Source organism: Herpailurus yagouaroundi, unplaced genomic scaffold, assembly GCF_014898765.1.
Source record: "Herpailurus yagouaroundi ecotype Mexico unplaced genomic scaffold, PumYag 140, whole genome shotgun sequence".
Lineage (NCBI taxonomy): Eukaryota > Metazoa > Chordata > Mammalia > Carnivora > Felidae > Herpailurus > Herpailurus yagouaroundi.
Genome location: NW_024412395.1, coordinates 68,146,169 through 68,164,721, shown reverse-complemented (window position 1 = coordinate 68,164,721; position 18,553 = coordinate 68,146,169). Strand labels below are relative to the sequence as shown.

Genomic DNA, 18,553 nt, shown 5'->3' with positions numbered 1-18,553 from the left:
GGGAAGATATTGTTCCTTGCCTCTTCCAGTTTCTGGCAGCTCCAGGTGGTCCTTGACTTGTGGTTGCATCATACCAGTCCTTGCCTCTGTCTTCACAGAGTCTTCTCTCATAAGAACACATGTCCTTAGATTTAGGGCTCATCTAGTTAATCCAGGATGTTTGTACTCAAGATCCTTAGTTTAATTACATCTTCAAAGAATCTTTCCAAATAATGTCACATTCACAAGTACCACAGGTTAGGACTTGAACACATGTTTTTGGGGGCCATCACTCAACTCACTACACACGGAATGATACTTCCTAGCTTTGGTTGTAAAGGAACGTTGTTTCCATAGTCATGCTCACTTTTGCTTTCTCTTGTATTGCTTGTCCCAGGAAAAACTAGCTTCCATATGATGAGGCAGCTGAGTCTGGAAGTGGACTCTTCAGCCCCAGATGAACTCTGAAATGACTGTAGCTCCAGCTTGATAGCACGACTACAACATGATGAGCTACCTGGAGCCAGAGGTGCCAGCTAAACTGTGTCCATAAACTCTGAGACAACACATAAGCACTGTTTTAAGCTGCTAAGTTTTGATGTGATCTATCACACAGCAATAGAAAACTAATACGGAGCTCACAAAAATGTCTAAGCTGGGTCAACAATAATTAAGACAAGCCATGGAAATGATTCATTTTAGCATTTAAGAAATATTTATAAAGTATCCTCTATAAAACAAACATTGTGATGGGTTTTATTTAGATCTAAGTCTGTATCTGTAATGATAAAGGACGAACCAATCCTCAGGAATCCTATAGTCTCAGGGAATGACAGACAAGACCACAATGCATGGTATGACAGAAGAATGTAAACTGGGTTAAGAGGACATAGCACATAGAAGAAGGATCTCATCCAGGTTCCAAAAGAGTCCAAGCAGACTTCCGGGAGAAACTGAATTCTTAACTTCCACAAACTGACCTACCTATAAGTATAAATTAACAGAGTTCCCTTCCTTTCAACTTTCAAATTTTCAATGCAAAATTTAAGACACCTCTAAGTGGTAAGGACACTTTCCATTACACTAAGACTCCTATAATAAATTTATCTAAGCTTTTAGGGCAAGAACATATATCCACTTCTGCTGCTGCTGGAAAGGCTAAACCTAAATTATACACACAGTGGTTATGAATCTTTATTTCATATTTCATGTTTTGCTTGGTGTAACTGGTTTTTATTCTTATTGTCCTTGTACTTTCATTTTAAGGAAACTCAAATTACTTTTAATAATTAAAACATGAATACTCAATTATATAAGGAATTACAATGAAAGCTATTAGCAAAACACAGTGAGACAGGAGGACAGAAAAATCCTTGGTATTCAAAATCAAAACCAAACTTAGAATTTTACCAATACAAAACTCTCACTTTTGCCATAGTTTCCTTATTTCTGTTAATGACATGACATGCTCCACTTGCCTAACATAAAAGACCCTCCCTTGAATCTCCCAGCACTCATACCACTGCCTTTTATTTTATATACTACTCTCGCCCTAGATAAAATTTTCATTGCTTCTTGTTTGAATCCTTGGAACGTTTAGAAACATTGATTCTTCGTGGGTAACCTTGCTCAGACTTGATATCTTTGGGCAAACCTTACCAGTTGATAACCTAGTACCTGCATCTCAACATAGTTAGCTACCAGCTAGTCTGTTTCAAAATGTAATTCAGGGGATCCTAAGTGATACAGTTGGTTGAATGTCTGACTCAATTTCGGCTCAGATCATGATCCCAGGGTCTTGAGATGAAGCCCCATGTCAGGCTCTGTGCTGAGCGTAGAGCCCCCTTAAGAGTCTCTCCCTCTCTCTCTCTCTGCCCATCTTCCCTCACTCTTGCTCTCTCTCTTAAAATAAAAATTAATTAGTTAGTTAATTAAAATGTGATTCAACTGTTACACTATCGTGGTGTATTATATTCATTTGCTGGTCATGCGTGTCTCATCCCCTACAGGATTAGCTCCTCAGGAATGAAGATTATGTCTTCATCTTTTTTTCTACAGTTCTTCAAGTTCCTCAAGTGCCTGGCAAATAGCAAGTGTTTAACAAATGCTGATGAAAATGAAAGGAAAAGTCTATGAATCATTCTCCCTTCCTTTGGGTTTGCTCTCCCTTCATTAGTCAGACATACATATCCTTTCTAGATTAAGCTTCTTAAAGGACTACATGGACCATCTCATTCCCCTGCAGTTGTTCCCTCATCATATAATGATGACATACAAATTCCTAAGTATAGACATCAAAATACAGAACATATTTCCCATCACTCTGCTATATCTACCTTATCTTTCCTATTTCCTGAATATCCCCCATTCTTTCTCAGCTGCGTATCTTGGCTCCAACTTGGCCCTCCATTTAAATGTTCACCCACCAAAGTTCTACCTACTCTAAAAAGCACAATTCAACTGGTCTCTCATTTGTGAAGTGTTCTTGGCACTTAGCACATCCTACTTGTACCTAAGGAACTGAAATATGCTTCTTATCTTGCCATATTTTATTAAAAATAAAAGAGGCAAGAAATATTCTATACCTTACTGTCCTGAATGGCTACCATCACCACTGCCATCAATAATAATAAAATATTCACAGTGCTTAGTACAATAATAAATTTTCAATAAATAACTAATTGAATAAAATATATTTGTTATAATTTCTAAAAATTGTATTTTTAGACAGCGTAGAAAAATTATACATATATAACATTCAATTTTCTTTTGGGATTAGTTGTCTAAAGGATATATTGGCTGAGTATATGTGAGTAGAGGATACTACTGCTTAAAAGAAAAACTTAGAAAATTGACTTAATTTTGAATTTTTTCTTCAACACAAGCTAAGTTTAGTTAGGGAATTTCTTAGAATGAAAATATTTTAAGTCATGGATCAACAAACATTTTCAAAAATTGCTATTGAAAACTGTAACTCATTACTACCTTCTGGAGGTAAGTTCAGAAGTAATAAAAAGCCTTTAAAATATTATAGCCTTTGGGCACCTGGGTGGCTCAGTCAGCTAAGCATCCCACACTTGATTTGGACTCAGGTCATGATCTCACAGTTCATGAGCTCGAGCCCTGCATTGGGCCCTGCACTGACAAGCACAGAGCCTGCTTGAGATCCTCTATCTCCCTCTCTCTCTGCCCCTCCCCTACTCTCTCTCTCTCTCTCAAAATAAATCAACTTTAAAAAATATATTTAAAAATATATATATTAGAGTCACTGAGCTAGTGATGCTAATTTTCGTAACTCTACTAATGCAAAATGAGTGATAAACATATCAATCTATCTATAAAGATACCATCTGATAATAAACACAATCTAAAAAATACTTTAAAATTATATATTTTTATTAACAGATACAAAAAAATGTGGAACATTCATATTTTCATAACAAAATAGGTTTGTTATAAAAATAATAAAGAAATTCAACAAAGAATATATATATTATCCCCACTTAGTTTAAAGGGAAAAACCGACACAAAGAATTAAATGATCTAGAACAAAATGATAACAGGAGTTACTTTTATAAAAACAGGCTCATTTGTGTTTTTACTTTTATTTTGCTTATGTATTTTACCACTTTCTGTAATAAAACTATCTTTTTCAATTTAGGCACAAAATAAAAACACTTTTTACAGTTTTGAATCTTTTTTTGACATGGTGTTAAGTATATAAACAATCACTTATTCTTACCTGAGTATGCTCGGATATAGTTGAAAGAATATGCAGCTGTTTGACTTTGAACAGTTTCAATCATATAGTTGCCATCTGAGATCTTCAGTCACTTTCTCTCCTATGTATATCAGATGGAATCACATATGACTAAAAATAAAATTAAAATTGGACTTAGTAGATTTAATCAATAATTATATTTATATGTGTTTTAATTTAGATGTTATAATACATATTCTAAAATTCTAAGTATGTTTCTTGTGGAAGTTCAAGAAAGTTACCTAAAAACAAAAACAAAAACAAAAAAATGGGGGTTGCCTGGGTGGCTCAGTCAGTTAGGCAACCAATTCTTGATTTTGGCTAAGGTCTTGATCTCATGGTTTGTGAGTTCAAGCCCCACATCGGGCTCCCAGCTGACTGTGTGGAGCCTGCTTGGGATTCTCTCTTTCCTTCTCTCTCTGCCCTTCCCCCGTTCATGTGTGTGTGCACATGAGCGCTCTCTCTCTCTCTTTCAAAATAAATAAATAAACTTAAAAAAAAATAACAATGGTAAAGTGGACATTTTTTTTTAAAAGGTAGAGTAACAGATTGCTAGATAAGATCAAATGCCCAAATTGCTAGATAATAGGTTAAGTGTTTTAACTCATGAATATGTTACTATCAAAGCACAGTGATGGTAGGTTGACAATATACCCTTCCTCCCTCAGGCTGCACAGCTAGCCCCAGCTATGGCCTTCACTTATCAGCTAATTAGATTAACCAAGAGCACACTCTGTCCCTGATTAAGAAGTTGAAACAGAATTTTAGAAAACAATGATCTATTTTAACTTTCATTCCACTTTAACTGCCATGGAGAAGATTTTAGGTAACTTATCCTATTCATTCTCATACTCAACTAGAACAGACAGCAGCTGATTTAAATTTTTACATTTTTATTCCAACAGATGAAAGGAAAAGTCTCTTCAGATGCAACAGAAATTATGTCTTCCCTTAATTTGGTCAACAAATATACCTCCGATATAAATTCAAATACTAGCAAAAATATTCACAATATAGTATCTCTTCTTGCTAAAACAACTGTTTTTTGTTTTGTTTTAGCAAAAATACAAAAACGTATCTCACTCTTTTGTACTGCTTCCCCCCGTAACTTTGATACAGACCATGTAAAGCCAAATCTGTATTTTTGACTTTTTCAAATTATAGACTAAAGACACATCTCAAACACTTTACTTCTGCCTCTCTGTATCTAAGCCATGTGAATATTCTCAACAGTATCTTTTTTCCTCTTAACTACAATTTTATTTAGAATTCTATTTGTTGACTCCATTCCTTTTCATTTTCGAATATAACTTTAGAAACAAAGAAAGGATCTTAATTTAGGTAGCCCTGGAGGCAAACTCTGAGGTAATAATTCAAATAAATAAGTTTGTTTGGGAGATGCTAAAGGAATGGGATTATAGACAGATCGTCAACAACACCTACCACAAAAGACAACAATTGTGCAATTTGAATTAAAATATGAGCATGGTATATTTTAAGGCCATATACACATATTCCACAGTATTAGTGGAAAAAAAGTATCTATCCAATGATGCTATTATTTATTAAACCATATGGTATTCTCAAAGCATTTACTGAATCTTAGGGTATATGCAGGATACAATTCATTTACTCTTTCCTCAAAATGTAAAGGATCCATTATCGACCTCCAGCTTTAGAATTCACACATGACACAACTAAAAGTTAACCATGAAACTATGTCATGATTTCCAAAGCAACCGCCTAGATCATTTTTCTTTTTTGTCTTGGGAAGGAAGAAAAGGGGACACAAAATTAGTTCTTTTGGAGTATAATCATAATTTATTTATTTTGAGCAAATATTGGCCTTATGAAAATAAGTAAGAAGGAAATCACCCAAGATAACATAAGTAACCAGATGGCTCAAAAAATCTCATTCCAAAATATTATACAAAGTAAACATTTTCCTTGAAACGGTTAATTCAATTTAACAGCCCCACAGCTTGTATTTCTTTCTAAGATTGACTGAAATCTAGTCTTACTGCGGAAATGTTTTCAGCCTAGAATATTTTATGCAATGTGACAGAATGAAAAAGAGCACTAAAATATCCACATCAAAAAACAAGAATGAACTTGTGTCTACTTTTATCTGTCTTCTTGCAAGAAAATGACATATATTCTGAAGTGGATCTATTGTTCTATGTCTGATGTGATTAAACTTGTGCAGATAAAGAGCATTTAAAAATATCCTTGCAAAAAATGAGATGTACTTATGAGTTGTTCTTTTGAACATATTTTTATTTTAAAATACAAAATCTTGTTTCTAATTTGAATGATTCTTAAAATTTTAGTATGAACATAATACACTCAATTTTATATTGTTTTGCTACCATTTATTGCATAGTGTCATGAAATATGAGGATGTATATGAAATTAAGTGAAGCAAACCATTTCTTCACCAGAACCTTCATTTTTCCCAACAGTATTAATTTAAGAAACTAACATTGTTAACATTGCAATATGACTAGATGCTTCAATTTGTTAATACAACATGGTATCTTTAAATATTCCCTACACAATAAAACAAGTCAGTCTAACACATATTTGTACTTGTCATCAAATGAAATAGAAACCAGCATTATCATGCTCTTAAAACTGTTTCAAAATCATTTGGCTACTTATTTTTCTTTTTACAGCTAGCCCCAAGAATTTAGCAATATCTCAAAATAATTTGCAAAATGTTGCAAAAAAAAAAAAAAAAAAGAGTTTTCCTGGATATTCATCTTTATCTTCTTTGGGCATCTAAATTCAAAATATACAAAATGAGTCCTTAGCCTCTGACTTCCTTTTTTCTTTGTCCTGTGATTTTTAATTAAGTAAATACTACAACTTTTATTTTAATTGTTCAAGCCAGAAATCTGGCATTTTTAATCACTCTTATTTTCTTTACCCATCATCAGGAAGCTAAATCAGAATAATTTCAATTCTACTTAATATGAAAGACTCCATTTTGTTTCTTCCCCCAGTGCACATCCGCACCAACCCACCAGCAGTCAGCCATGATGAGTCTAACAAGTAATCTGGCAATATCACCCTCTGGAGAAAGTCCAAAGGACTTAGCTTGCCTTAGCATCTTAGTCCCAATGTCTTAGAATCTTTTCTTAATGATGTCTTCACAACTGTTTTCACTCTAATGCCCCAGGCAAAGTGTACAAACATGGTGACTTGGGATTACTGTCATAGTGGCTTAAGGCAATCATTTCTTGTTTATACCAGTGTTTTCACTGAGGCAGTGGCATATATATATATATATATATATATATATATATATATATATAATCATAACCATACCCCTGTGCTCCAAAGAATGTAAAGCTGAACAATTAGTTCATTAAACAAATATTCATTGAGCACCTACTGAATACCCAATTCTCTCAATCACTAGGGAGAAGAAAATAAGTCCAAATCCTCCTTTGCATTTGTCAATTGATAAGGACTATGTTAATGGCAAGGTCAAGTGCTAAAGAAACATAGAGAATGTTTGGGAAAGTCCTCCTAAAAAAAGATGGAATCTGTGAACCTTCAGTTTAGAAGCTGTCCAGTGAAGAAGGTGGAAAAGCCACAGTTGGCAGGGGGAACATCATAAGCAAAGGCACAGGAATAAGAAAGAACATGCCACCTTCAAGGATAGGCAAGTGGTTAGGTATATATGACTTGAAAATAGAATGCTTATAGACTTGTTTTATAAGAAATTTTAGCAGTAAAGTAAGGCCATATCAGGAAGACTTTTGAATGGCATGTTGTAAAATTTGGATTTTACCCTAAAGATGATAGTAGAACTATGATAAAACAGGGAAGTGGTGCAAGAAGATATGTATTTTAGGAAGATCATATGACAAAATCTGGCTCTCAGGAGACCATGAAAGAGAAAAAGGTGAGACAAATAAATTCCTTCTTAGAAATCTATGTATACTGAAGCGTCTGGGTGGCTCAGTCAGTTAAATGTCTGACTTCAGCTCAGGTCATGATCTCGGGGTTTGTGAGTTTGAGCCCCACATCAGGCTCTCTACTGTCAGCAACGAGCCCACTTTGGATCCTCAGTCCCCCTCTCTCTCTTTCTGTCCCACCCCCCTTTCCCCTGCTCGAGCTCTCTCTCCTTCTCTTAAAAATAAATAAACATTTTTTTAAAAATTTAAGAAAAAAAATCTATATATGTTTGTTAAATGGTAATGCAAAACAGAAACAGACTCCAGGCAATCATATTTGTAAGATGTAAAACTGGAATGGTGCTTGAGGTTTAATTTATGTAGAAACAGTAAGACCAAGATAACTCTGATCCTGGACTTTCCTATTCTCAGGGATGTCAGTCTGGACCACGAATTCACATCACCTGTTATTGTTGCATGTGCATTTTAAGTTCCCCTATCCTCAGCTCTCATTATGGAACGAAAAAAGTGACAGAAGATGACACATGACAAACTATTTCAGAATTAATAACAATTTCAAATTTGTCAATTTAAAAACAAATTCAACCTAGTTCTTTCCTCTGCATTTGACATAAAACTTTTAGAGGTGCTTTGAAGCTGTCATCAGCAGGACATTTTCCTAATTAGAAGAAGTAGGAGAACAATTATCAAGTCATTCACCCTTTCTGGTGAAATGAGTGGAACACCCACATCAAGTTTCTATGAAACTTTTGGTTATTGTATTTTTCAGTCTAAATAAGTTAAGGTAGAGCCTTTGCTCCTTTTTAACATTAACTCTTCACAAACTCTGACCTCTCAAATATTAAGAACCTTTTATGGAAAAAACACAGCCCAAGAAACAAGATGGATCCAAAACAGTGACAATGGGTCACAGGTTAAAAATTCATGACTTGGGGTGCCTGGGTTAAGTGTCCAACTCTTGATTTTGGCTCAGGTCATGATCCCACCACGGTTTTGGGATGGAGCCCCATGTTGAACTTTGTACTGAGCTTGGAGCCTGCTTAAGATATTCTCTCTCTCTCTCTCTCTCTCTCTCTCTCTCTCTCTCCCTCCCTCCCTCCCTCCCTCCCTCTGCTTCCTCCCCAGCTGGTACTCTCACCCTCTCTCTAAAATTAAAAAAAATAAGAAATAAAAAATCATGACTTGAGTTAATGAATGATGTATGACAGATGGAGTGAAATTCATATCAGGAGAGAAAGGTTTTTTTTTTTTTTTTTTTTTTTTTTTTTTTAATGCAATGGGAATTCCAAGAATAAAATAAACTTGACTTGGGAAAGGGATAGAAATCTGAGCAATGTTTGAATGAATGAGGAAAAAAGAAGAGCAAGGAAGCTAGACCAAAAACAAGAGAGAAAGTTACTCTCTCTCAATCAGTAATCAAAAGTTCTGGGATTTACTCGGTTTGGGCCAATTAGTGACATGTACATCCGTAACCAATTACGGGGGGGTGTAGAATCACTGATTAGCTTAGGCCAACCAGAGTGCATTCCTGAAGATACAGATATGGTCAATTCTCCTAAATCACATGACTACTCCACATGATGAAGGTGAGTTACACCAAGGAAACCTGGTCTATTACAAACACAGTGGTGGGGAAATTAATGAATAAACACGAACTATACTTCACATGAACTTAGAAAGAAATAAATGAGATATTGCATACACATCAGTAATCATATGTCTCGCACATAAAAATTGGACTTAGTAATTCATGATAATTATTATTACTTTTGCTGAACTGTTTAGAAATTCTGTTCTTTGATATTACAAATAAAACTGCGATACATACCTTTGTACATAAATATGTGTGTTCATCTCAAATTATTGCTTCATTATGACTTCCTAAAAGTGAAATTATTAGTTCAAAAAGTATTTGACTTTTCAGGCATTTTCATATATATCACCAAGTTGTTTTCTAGAAAGATGTACCAACATAGACTTCCACCAATAGCAGATGATATTGCTAATTTCAACCATCTTTGCCAGCGATGATTTTTTCTTTCTCTTTGGCAATTTGATTATCAAAAATTTCTTTTTCTAAAATGTATAGTTCTGGGGCGCCTGGGTGGCGCAGTCGGTTAAGCATCCGACTTCAGCCAGGTCACGATCTCGCGGTCCGGGAGTTCGAGCCCCGCGTCAGGCTCTGGGCTGATGGCTCAGAGCCTGGAGCCTGTTTCCGATTCTGTGTCTCCCTCTCTCTCTGCCCCTCCCCCATTCATGCTCTGTCTCTCTCTGTCCCAAAAATAAATAAATGTTGAAAAAAAAATTAAAAAAAAATGTATAGTTCTTTAACTATAAGTACAACTTTTATGTGTTTAACTTATTAAATATTTATTCTATAATTTGTATCTTCTTTTTTGTGTGCTTTTTTTATTTTTATATTTTGATGAGGTTTTTTGAGATTTTTATAACAATATATGTCTCAGGACCTCACAACTTTTTATTCCCTTAAAGGGAAATGTTGGTTTTCAGCTTCACTTAATGTCAGCTACATATTTTACCTAGTAAATGGCTAGCTCCTTACATTAAGACCTTAGCTATGAACTGATACAAAAGCATCAAAGCAGGTAATCATTATCAAAGGAATCAAAGAATTGTATTTAATTAATTGTTATATTTGTCTAATACATTTTACAGATTTAATTCATTTCAAATTTTTAATTATCTTATTTAGTTCTAATACTAGGATTATTTCTAAAACACTGCAAATATGAATTTCAGCACCAAGTTCTCTAAGAATGGAATTTTTTCCAAATATTCTCCATATTTTATTTATTTATTTTTAATTTTTAAAGTTTTCTTATTTTGACAGAGAGAAAGAGAGAGCACAAGTGGGGTAGAGGCAGAGAGAAGGAGAGACAGGATCCCAAACAGGCTTGGTGCCATCACACAGAGCCTGATGTGGGGCTTGAACTCACAAACCACAAGATCATGACCAGAGCTGAGAACAAGTCAGACACTTAGCTGTGCCACCCAGACTCCCCTGTTCTCCATATTTTAAGCTCCTTCCTTCTGTCCTTCTTTCTTCCCTCCTTTCTTCCATCTTACTTTCTCTGCACTCTTCTTCCTTCCTTCTTTTATCTCAGAAAACAAAATTATGAGCCACTATTCTTTCCTGTGGTATTTTAATATATTAAAACATATCCGAGTAACTGAAGAAAATATTTATAAAACACCTATGCTAAAAGCAATTCTTAATTTTTGAAAAACCTTTTGTTACTAAAAAAAAAAAAGCTGTAAAACTATGTAAGTATATTTCAGTGTTGGTGGAAATAGAGCACCTATTCAATAAAAGCTCTTATTAAGCATTTTTGTAAGTAGCCACACAATAGAGGCTGTTCAAATGAAGGAAACCAAGAAACTGTGGTTGATTTCCTTAATGAAAAATTGGGGCAGAAAACATTCATTAACTTGGATTACATAAAAAGTCATTAGTTTAATTTTTCCAGTCCCGTGGAGTTTAATTTTTTCATGTTAATATCTATGAAGTATGTCTTGTATTTAAAGGCAAATTTCGGTGAGCTGTAATTCAGTGTTCCAATTTCCCACAGTTTAGGTGGGGAGGTGGGGAAGAGAGTTTCATTCATCCTGTCTCTACTCTAAATTAATTGCAGTATCATCATAATTGGATGTAATTAACTTAAATTATACAAACACTATTCAATAAAATCTGGAAAACCTTCTGTTTCAATATAATTCAGCATTTAAAAAGTATATACATGTATTTACTGTTAACTAAACAATTACTATTTTACAGATGAGGAAATTGTCTCTGATAGCCTATCATCACAAGTCTTTCATATGTTGATTGTGTTTCAAGGCCTTTCTTCAGCAATCAAACATTTCAGTATCAAGATTTTGCAGTGATCTACAATGAATTTTGCTCTACGATGAAATATTAGTGTGCCATTTTAAACTGCTGTTCATTTGCTCATAACAGTATTTTCACATAACAGTATACATTGCATTCTTCATTTAATTTAGTATATACATACATTGTGGTTTCCTGCCACCACCTCCCCTTGAAAAACAAAACAAGACAAAACAAAACAAAACAAAACAAAACAAAACAAAACAAAACAAAACACATTCTCCTAATGGCACCCTGGGTTTTCTCTGCAGACCTACACTTCTCTTTTTTCCTGGTAGTTATGTTTGACTGAGGGTGACTCTAGAGCTAGTTCCAAGCCTGGCCACTGAGAGTTCCATGCCCCTAGTCATAATTATGAGTCTAATTATTCAGGAATGGAAATGTGCACGATGTTAAAACAAGGAAAATTAAGTCAGCACCTGTTTCTAAAACCATTTAGAAAGAAGTAATCCCTTTCCACTTGAGTTACTTAATTTGAGGATTGAAAGCCTGATTGCTATTTTGTCCTCATCTTTTATACCTTAAAATGAATGCAACTCAGTGGAAAACAACTATGAGAGAGAAAGAAATATCTGAGTGCCTAGATTCAACCTTGCCTGAAGCATCACTCTACAACTTTAAATTATAACAGGTATATATTTTGTTTTCACTGAATTATTATTGGTTTTCTCTCAAGTTCAACCAAATGATCACTCTTGAATATATGCTATTTACTAATGTATAATATACATTTTATTGAATTTTTATGTGACTTTCTCTAAATTAAGCTCACGGTATGAAATAATAATAGGTCAGATAACTGAAATCTACACTGGAAAAAAATAAAATTTTCTACAAAATTGTTATTCAGCTACTCTTTTGGTATTTTGAAGACATCTACTATCGTTAGAGGCTGAAAAAACATGTAGATTGAGATGATTTTTAAGAATTAGGAGGGCAGAAATCATATACTTTAAAATGTTTGTGTTTTCTTAAAAAATGAAATCCTATAGCCTTTCATTAAATTTTGACTGGAGCATCATATTAATCACATCTTAACTTCTACTGAAGACAGCATAAATGTGATTGATTTATACAACTGGTAAACAAACAGATTCAGGATACATATGAACAACTTTATAAGTCTGATATGCAATAGGTGATGTAGAGCATTTATTAATTTAAAACATTACACAGGGGGCGCCTGGGTGGCGCAGTCGGTTAAGCGTCCGACTTCAGCGAGGTCATGATCTCGCGGTCCGTGGGTTCGAGCCCCGCATCGGGCTCTGGGCTGATGGCTCAGAGCCTGGAGCCTGTTTCCGATTCTGTGTCTCCCTCTCTCTCTGCCCCTCCCCCATTCATGCTCTGTCTCTCTCTGTCCCAAAAAATAAAGAAACGTTGAAAAAAAAATTAAAAAAAAAAAAACAAACAAACATTACACAGGATAAATAATATTTCTTCATTCCTGATGAATCAATGTTACATTTTACATGAAAGCAAATAAAGACCTTATTAGCAGCTGACCAGAATTATTCTTGCCTGATTCTACTCTAATAAGGCACCTTCTTATTTCTTTGGAGCTTCTCACAAAGACAACAACTAAGTAAATCTCTTGTGCCTTACTAACTGGTCATAGAAGTTTCTAGGGCAATTATTTATGGACACCTGGACCTTTAACATAAGCTTTTCACTATGTGATGAGTATCTGATATCTACTATGTAATATCTGAATGGCCTATTAAAAATAAAGATGAGCTATCAGTGTTTACAAAGTTGGAAAAATAAACCCAACTTTATTTTATAAGAGACTTAATAAGGTTATATCAGATTCCTGGGTTTAAATTTCACAATTTATGTTTCCGGGTGCCTGGGTGGCTCAGTTGGTTAAGCATCCAACTTCGGCTCAGGTCATGATTTTGTGGTTCACAGGTTTGAGTGCCACATCGGGCTCTGTGCTGACAGCTCAGAGCCTGGAGTCTGCTTCTGATTCTGTGTCTCCCTCTCTGCAGCCCTTCCCCACCTCGTGCTGGCTCACTCTCTCTCAAAAATAAAAAAACATATAAAAAAATTTTGCAATTTATGTTTGAAGATTCAATGCACATATCATAAGGCACCAAGAAATTCTCCCCAAATATATGTCAGCTATAAAGTTTAGTTTACTAAAGCTCATTTTTCTTCACTGTTCCTTTGTAAAAAAAAAGAAAAAAACAAACAAAAAAAACCCCAACCACTTTCCTTTTTTCTTAAATAGGTTCAAACGTAATATGCCATATGAATAAGCATTATTCCTCAAAGGTACCGGATCCTCCCTAGAATTTTCTTCTCCATTCTCCTCTCCCCTACTCTTTTAGACTTCAGCCCCATCTAAAGAGAATTCAATAATCATTGAAGAAAGAGGTCATAGATTATAAATATATATTTGAATCATCCTTTCCCCAACCTTACAGGATACAGTTTATGCTATAAAATGAATATATAAAGTTCTTAAAATGAACAAGCATTATATTTACTCAACCTATGAACGTCTACCTCTTCACCCTCCTGTCTTACACATTTTCCTCATCAGTAGGGAGTTATTTCTATCTTGACAAAACATCAAAGAGATCTCTAATTTTTCATGTATTCTTCAATTACTCTGTGATAAAGAGTTTCCGATCTGTGAGCAAAGAAGATTGCAATCACTTCCTTTGAGCCTAATCTCCCAAAGTTCCAGAACCCAATGATATGGTTTAGCATACAGACAACAAGCCTTTTCTTTCTTCACAGATTTATCAGAATACTAAAAAGTGTAGAAATGCCATCATAATTAGGTCAAGTCTAATTTCTTTTGACAAATATTTTATATGTAAGTCAGGTCAAAGTAACCTACAGAGTACTTGAAACATGATGCTAATAATACATAGGCTTCCTCTCTCCTGGGGGTATTTTCAAAGGAGTTACCTAGAAAAGCACTTTCAAAAGTTTAAAGTACTATACAAATATGAGATCATGTTACTAGCCAAAAAAGATGCATTCCAGGAGAAGTTATAACTTGTGCTAAAAACAAAAAAAAGGTAAATGTTACAACCAAATTCCCCTTTTCCAACAAGTGATGTCAGAGGCCACACTTGCAAATAAAGTTTCTGCAAAGTTGTTTCATAAGAACTCAACACTGAGCCCAGGTGCCTGGGTGGCTCAGTGGGTTAAGCATCTGACTTTGGATCTCACAGTTCGTGAGTCGGAACCACTTGTAGGGCTCTGTGCTGGGCTCTGTACTGACAGCTCAGAGCTTGAAGCCTGCTTCAGATTCTGTGTCTCCCTCTCTCTCTGCCCCTCCCCACTCACTCTCTGTCTCTCAAAAATGAATAAATGTTAAAAAAAATTTTTTGAAAGAATTCAACACTGAGCCATAGAAGAAAGAAGATCATGTAATATGAAGTAGATCTAATTTCCAAGCTCTGAGTAGTTAAAAGAAGTAAATGATCAAAAAAACAGGTTTCAAAATGCTCTGAATCTATTAAGTGGAAAGTACTAATGTTAGCCATAGCAGGTCTCTCCTCTGGAAAACTCACGACTAGGTAACACTAGGCAAACTAGAGTTTACCTCTTTGCTATGCATGAAAACAGTTAAAATAGAAGCATTAGAATCAGTACAGTACATTTTCAGACAATGGAGACTTTATTCCATAGAGTTACTGAAGATCATATTACCAAGAGCACATCCTCTCTGTTGTGATATAACCATTTTCAGCAGAAAAAAAAAAAAGAAAAAAAGGAAAAAAAAGTGAAATGAAAAGAACAAAAACACCTTCCAACCTCGATGAGGCAAAAGGAAACAATGACCTAGCTACCTGTGTGATAGACTTACCTCTCTCTCTAAAATATAACTGAAAACTACTTTGCTAGTTTATAATAAACAGACTGTGGTATTGTGAATATGCTCCTTCCTCTTCTCTGTGCAGCTTTACTCATCCAATGAACATTACCGAATGCCCGCTCAGTGCTGCACACTGGGGACGCAGAAGAAGTAACGAAGCTTCTAATCCAGCAGAGGAATCAGGCATGTGTACAAACTATACCTTGCTGTTATCAATGCTAAAATAGATGTCATCCTATTATTAAGCACTTGCATCTTAACTTAATGTCTAAATAATAATAATAATAATAATAATGTCTAAGTAATCTAGTCAAACTAGTTCAGTGCTGATGACGATAAATCTGTAACTTTCTCTGAACTTTGCAAAATGTGTCCACTATTATAATGGCATCTTATTTTCAAAACAACCCCATCCCATACTAGGACCCTTCTTTTACCAAAAAGAAAATCAATATTGAGAGAGGAATTAGAAGCATCAGAGACAAGACCACAACGCAGGAATTCTGACTCTTTATATTTCCTTTTCACCCCTAGAGGATAACCCTCTAGTTTGCATGCCAACATCATCCCGTGTACTATTTTCACCTTTTTTTTCCCCCAAACTGTGTCTATTGATAACACTGTTTAAGAAAAACTCTCACCCATTATGGCTAAAGCAAGCTCATGTGAGAAAACTATTCTAAGCAATGGATTTCTCACTGCCAAATGAAATAATGAAGTTTATTTTTTTCTATTAGTACCTGCCAAGAAAACCTACTCCAGAAGAAAACAGACACAGTGTGAAGTCTGAAAAATATATCAGATGCTTGTACACCAATGAAAATTGCTGCCTAATCAAGGAAACTGTCCTATTCAACCTACTTACATCTTGCCAGCTGAATTATAAGCACAGCAATCACAGGCCTACTGTATATCTGAATTAGACAAAAATTCATCACTTTCTTTGTGCCTGGTACATAGTAAATGCTCAATAGATACTCGGGAAGGAGTTGGTGGAAAAAAGGCAAAGGAGGGCTGGAAGAGAGAAAAATCTTAATAGGTCATCAAGCTCAACCTTGGCTAAAATCAAACAAACGAGCAAAAACAACGATAATAAAACAGACATACATACACTCACAGTTAAATAGAAGCAGCACCTACTTTTAAAAGCACATAAATTTAAAGACAACATGTCTCACATTTTAGAATCTCTAATTCCGCTTTTTTACCAGTGTTACCTGTGTAGTCTTTTGAGTACCTACTCAGGAGGATTTTGCAGAGAATTAACATACTCGAGACAACAAAGATACTCTGGGATGCAATCTTTATCACTTTTTAAAACTGAAAGAGCCTTACAAACTTATAGATGTCACCTTTATCAAAGTAAGTTTAACTCCTTGTTTATGTAGTTTCAAATCCCACCTATAGTTTAAAATAACCCAAAAAGTAGTAAACAAAAATTAAATTGAGAGGAAAATTTGTGGGGGAAAAATGAGGGAAGTGACAAATAAAATATACAATGAGATCCAAGGAAACCAAGTGAGGAACAATTATTTCTCATTCATCCATTGTTTATCAAGGCAAAAATACACAGAAGTCAACTATGAGCAGCGGGGGGTGTCCTCCAATTGCTACTTGTGCCAAAGTAATTTCTCACTACACTCAAACTAACCATCTATTGCTCTCCAAATGCCTGCCATGCCTATAAATCCCATCTATAACAGTCCTGCCCTCAGCCTCCTGCTGGAGGGAAAATCTACCTCAAGGCACTCAGCATAACCCTTTCCCTTTGAGGAGACTAGACTCAGCACCTGAGCTAAGACTAGATCATCTAAGGCTAAAGTGGGGACCTCGTGCCAAAGCTCCACCTAAACAAAGCAACAGTGCATTACCCTGACCAAGAACATGCTCCACATTCTGAATGCTGACGTGGAAGACAATCAGACTATTTGTAACTGGAGCAGAAAACAAGACACCTAGGGAGAAGATGCTTTATAGAAGATGCTTTATAGATGATAACTGCAGTAGCAGTCATGAAGAATAATGATGATGGGTGACCAGAAACTGAGTCAGAAGAAGGTAAAGAAATAGTATGTAGAAAGAGAGAATGTTGGTAGCAGCAGATAAGCAAAGACAGTAGGGAGCTACATCTTCCCAATGGCAGAGAATCAACTCTGTCAAGTAGGGGGCAAGAAGGAATGGATCAGAGCTGCCCTGTTTATTTCCTATTTCTGAATAGCAGTCCATTTTCCCTGCGTTCCCTGGGTCCCTGGGTTCAGACATGTAGACAGGATTCCTGTCTTCTTCATTACTCAACCTTACTGAGGTAACCCGAGTGAGTCTTTTTCCTTGCCTCAAAAGAATCTAACATCATCTCTTCTGTCTGGTCTCAATATCCACCTAGGGCACCAGTTTTAAAACCACAAATGAACAAAACATCATATACAACATTGCAAAAATAATATTTTTAGTTTATCAAATTAGTACACTCTGAAAAATCATACTAATCCAATGGAAAAAGAAAAAGAAAGGTCACACAAATTTGTTAGGAATCTCAAGTCACTGAAAAAAGCATACTCTCTAAACAAGAAAATATGGTCTTCATTTGTAGACATCTCCAAAAAAGAAAATATGGTCTTCATTTGTCGACATCTGTTCTCCTACAGCTAATTCAAAAACAAAAACAAACAAACAAACAAACCTGTGCTATGATGTTTCTCTTTCTTCACAAGAACAATAAAGCAAACATAATTTATCTACAGCTTCTTTATTTTCTTTGTTGTGCTTAAAACACTTTGTGTGTTTTTTTTAACTCAAGGCTAAATTAAAAAATGTATTCATAGACTCTCTCAATAGAGCAGAAAAAATACATTCTTTTCAATTCTATGGATCCCTCAACACAAAGAAAGTCCAGCCATTTTTCCTAGATTATTCTCAGTTATATATTAGATTTTCTTTTCCTGGATTATAAAATATTAGGTACAGAATTTTTATCATACTTACAAAATCATACCCTATAGCTGGAAGAAAAAGGGAAAGGGAGCGTTGAAAGAGAAAAGAGGGAAGGATACGCTGTAGAAAGGAGTAAGGGAAAGGATAGGGAAGGGAAGGGAAGGGAAGGGAAGGGAAGGGAAGGGAAGGGAAGGGAAGGGAAGGGAAGGGAA

At 35.2% G+C, this 18,553-nt stretch overlaps 1 protein-coding gene across 14 annotated transcripts in view; it reads right to left on the bottom strand.

The window, feature by feature from the left end:
• The window catches only part of GULP1 (GULP PTB domain containing engulfment adaptor 1), a 271,761-nt gene that overhangs the window by 177,197 nt on the left and 76,011 nt on the right, over positions 1-18,553 (bottom strand). For 10 of the 14 annotated variants that reach the window (XM_040475611.1, XM_040475604.1, XM_040475616.1 and 7 more), the window contains exon 2: positions 3,722-3,850. The exons of 3 other annotated variants lie outside the window; for them this stretch is intronic. The gene's annotated coding sequence lies outside the window, so the exon portion shown is untranslated. The remainder of the gene's footprint in view (positions 1-3,721; positions 3,851-18,553) is intronic. One more of the 14 variants, XM_040475605.1, reaches the window with a different exon arrangement.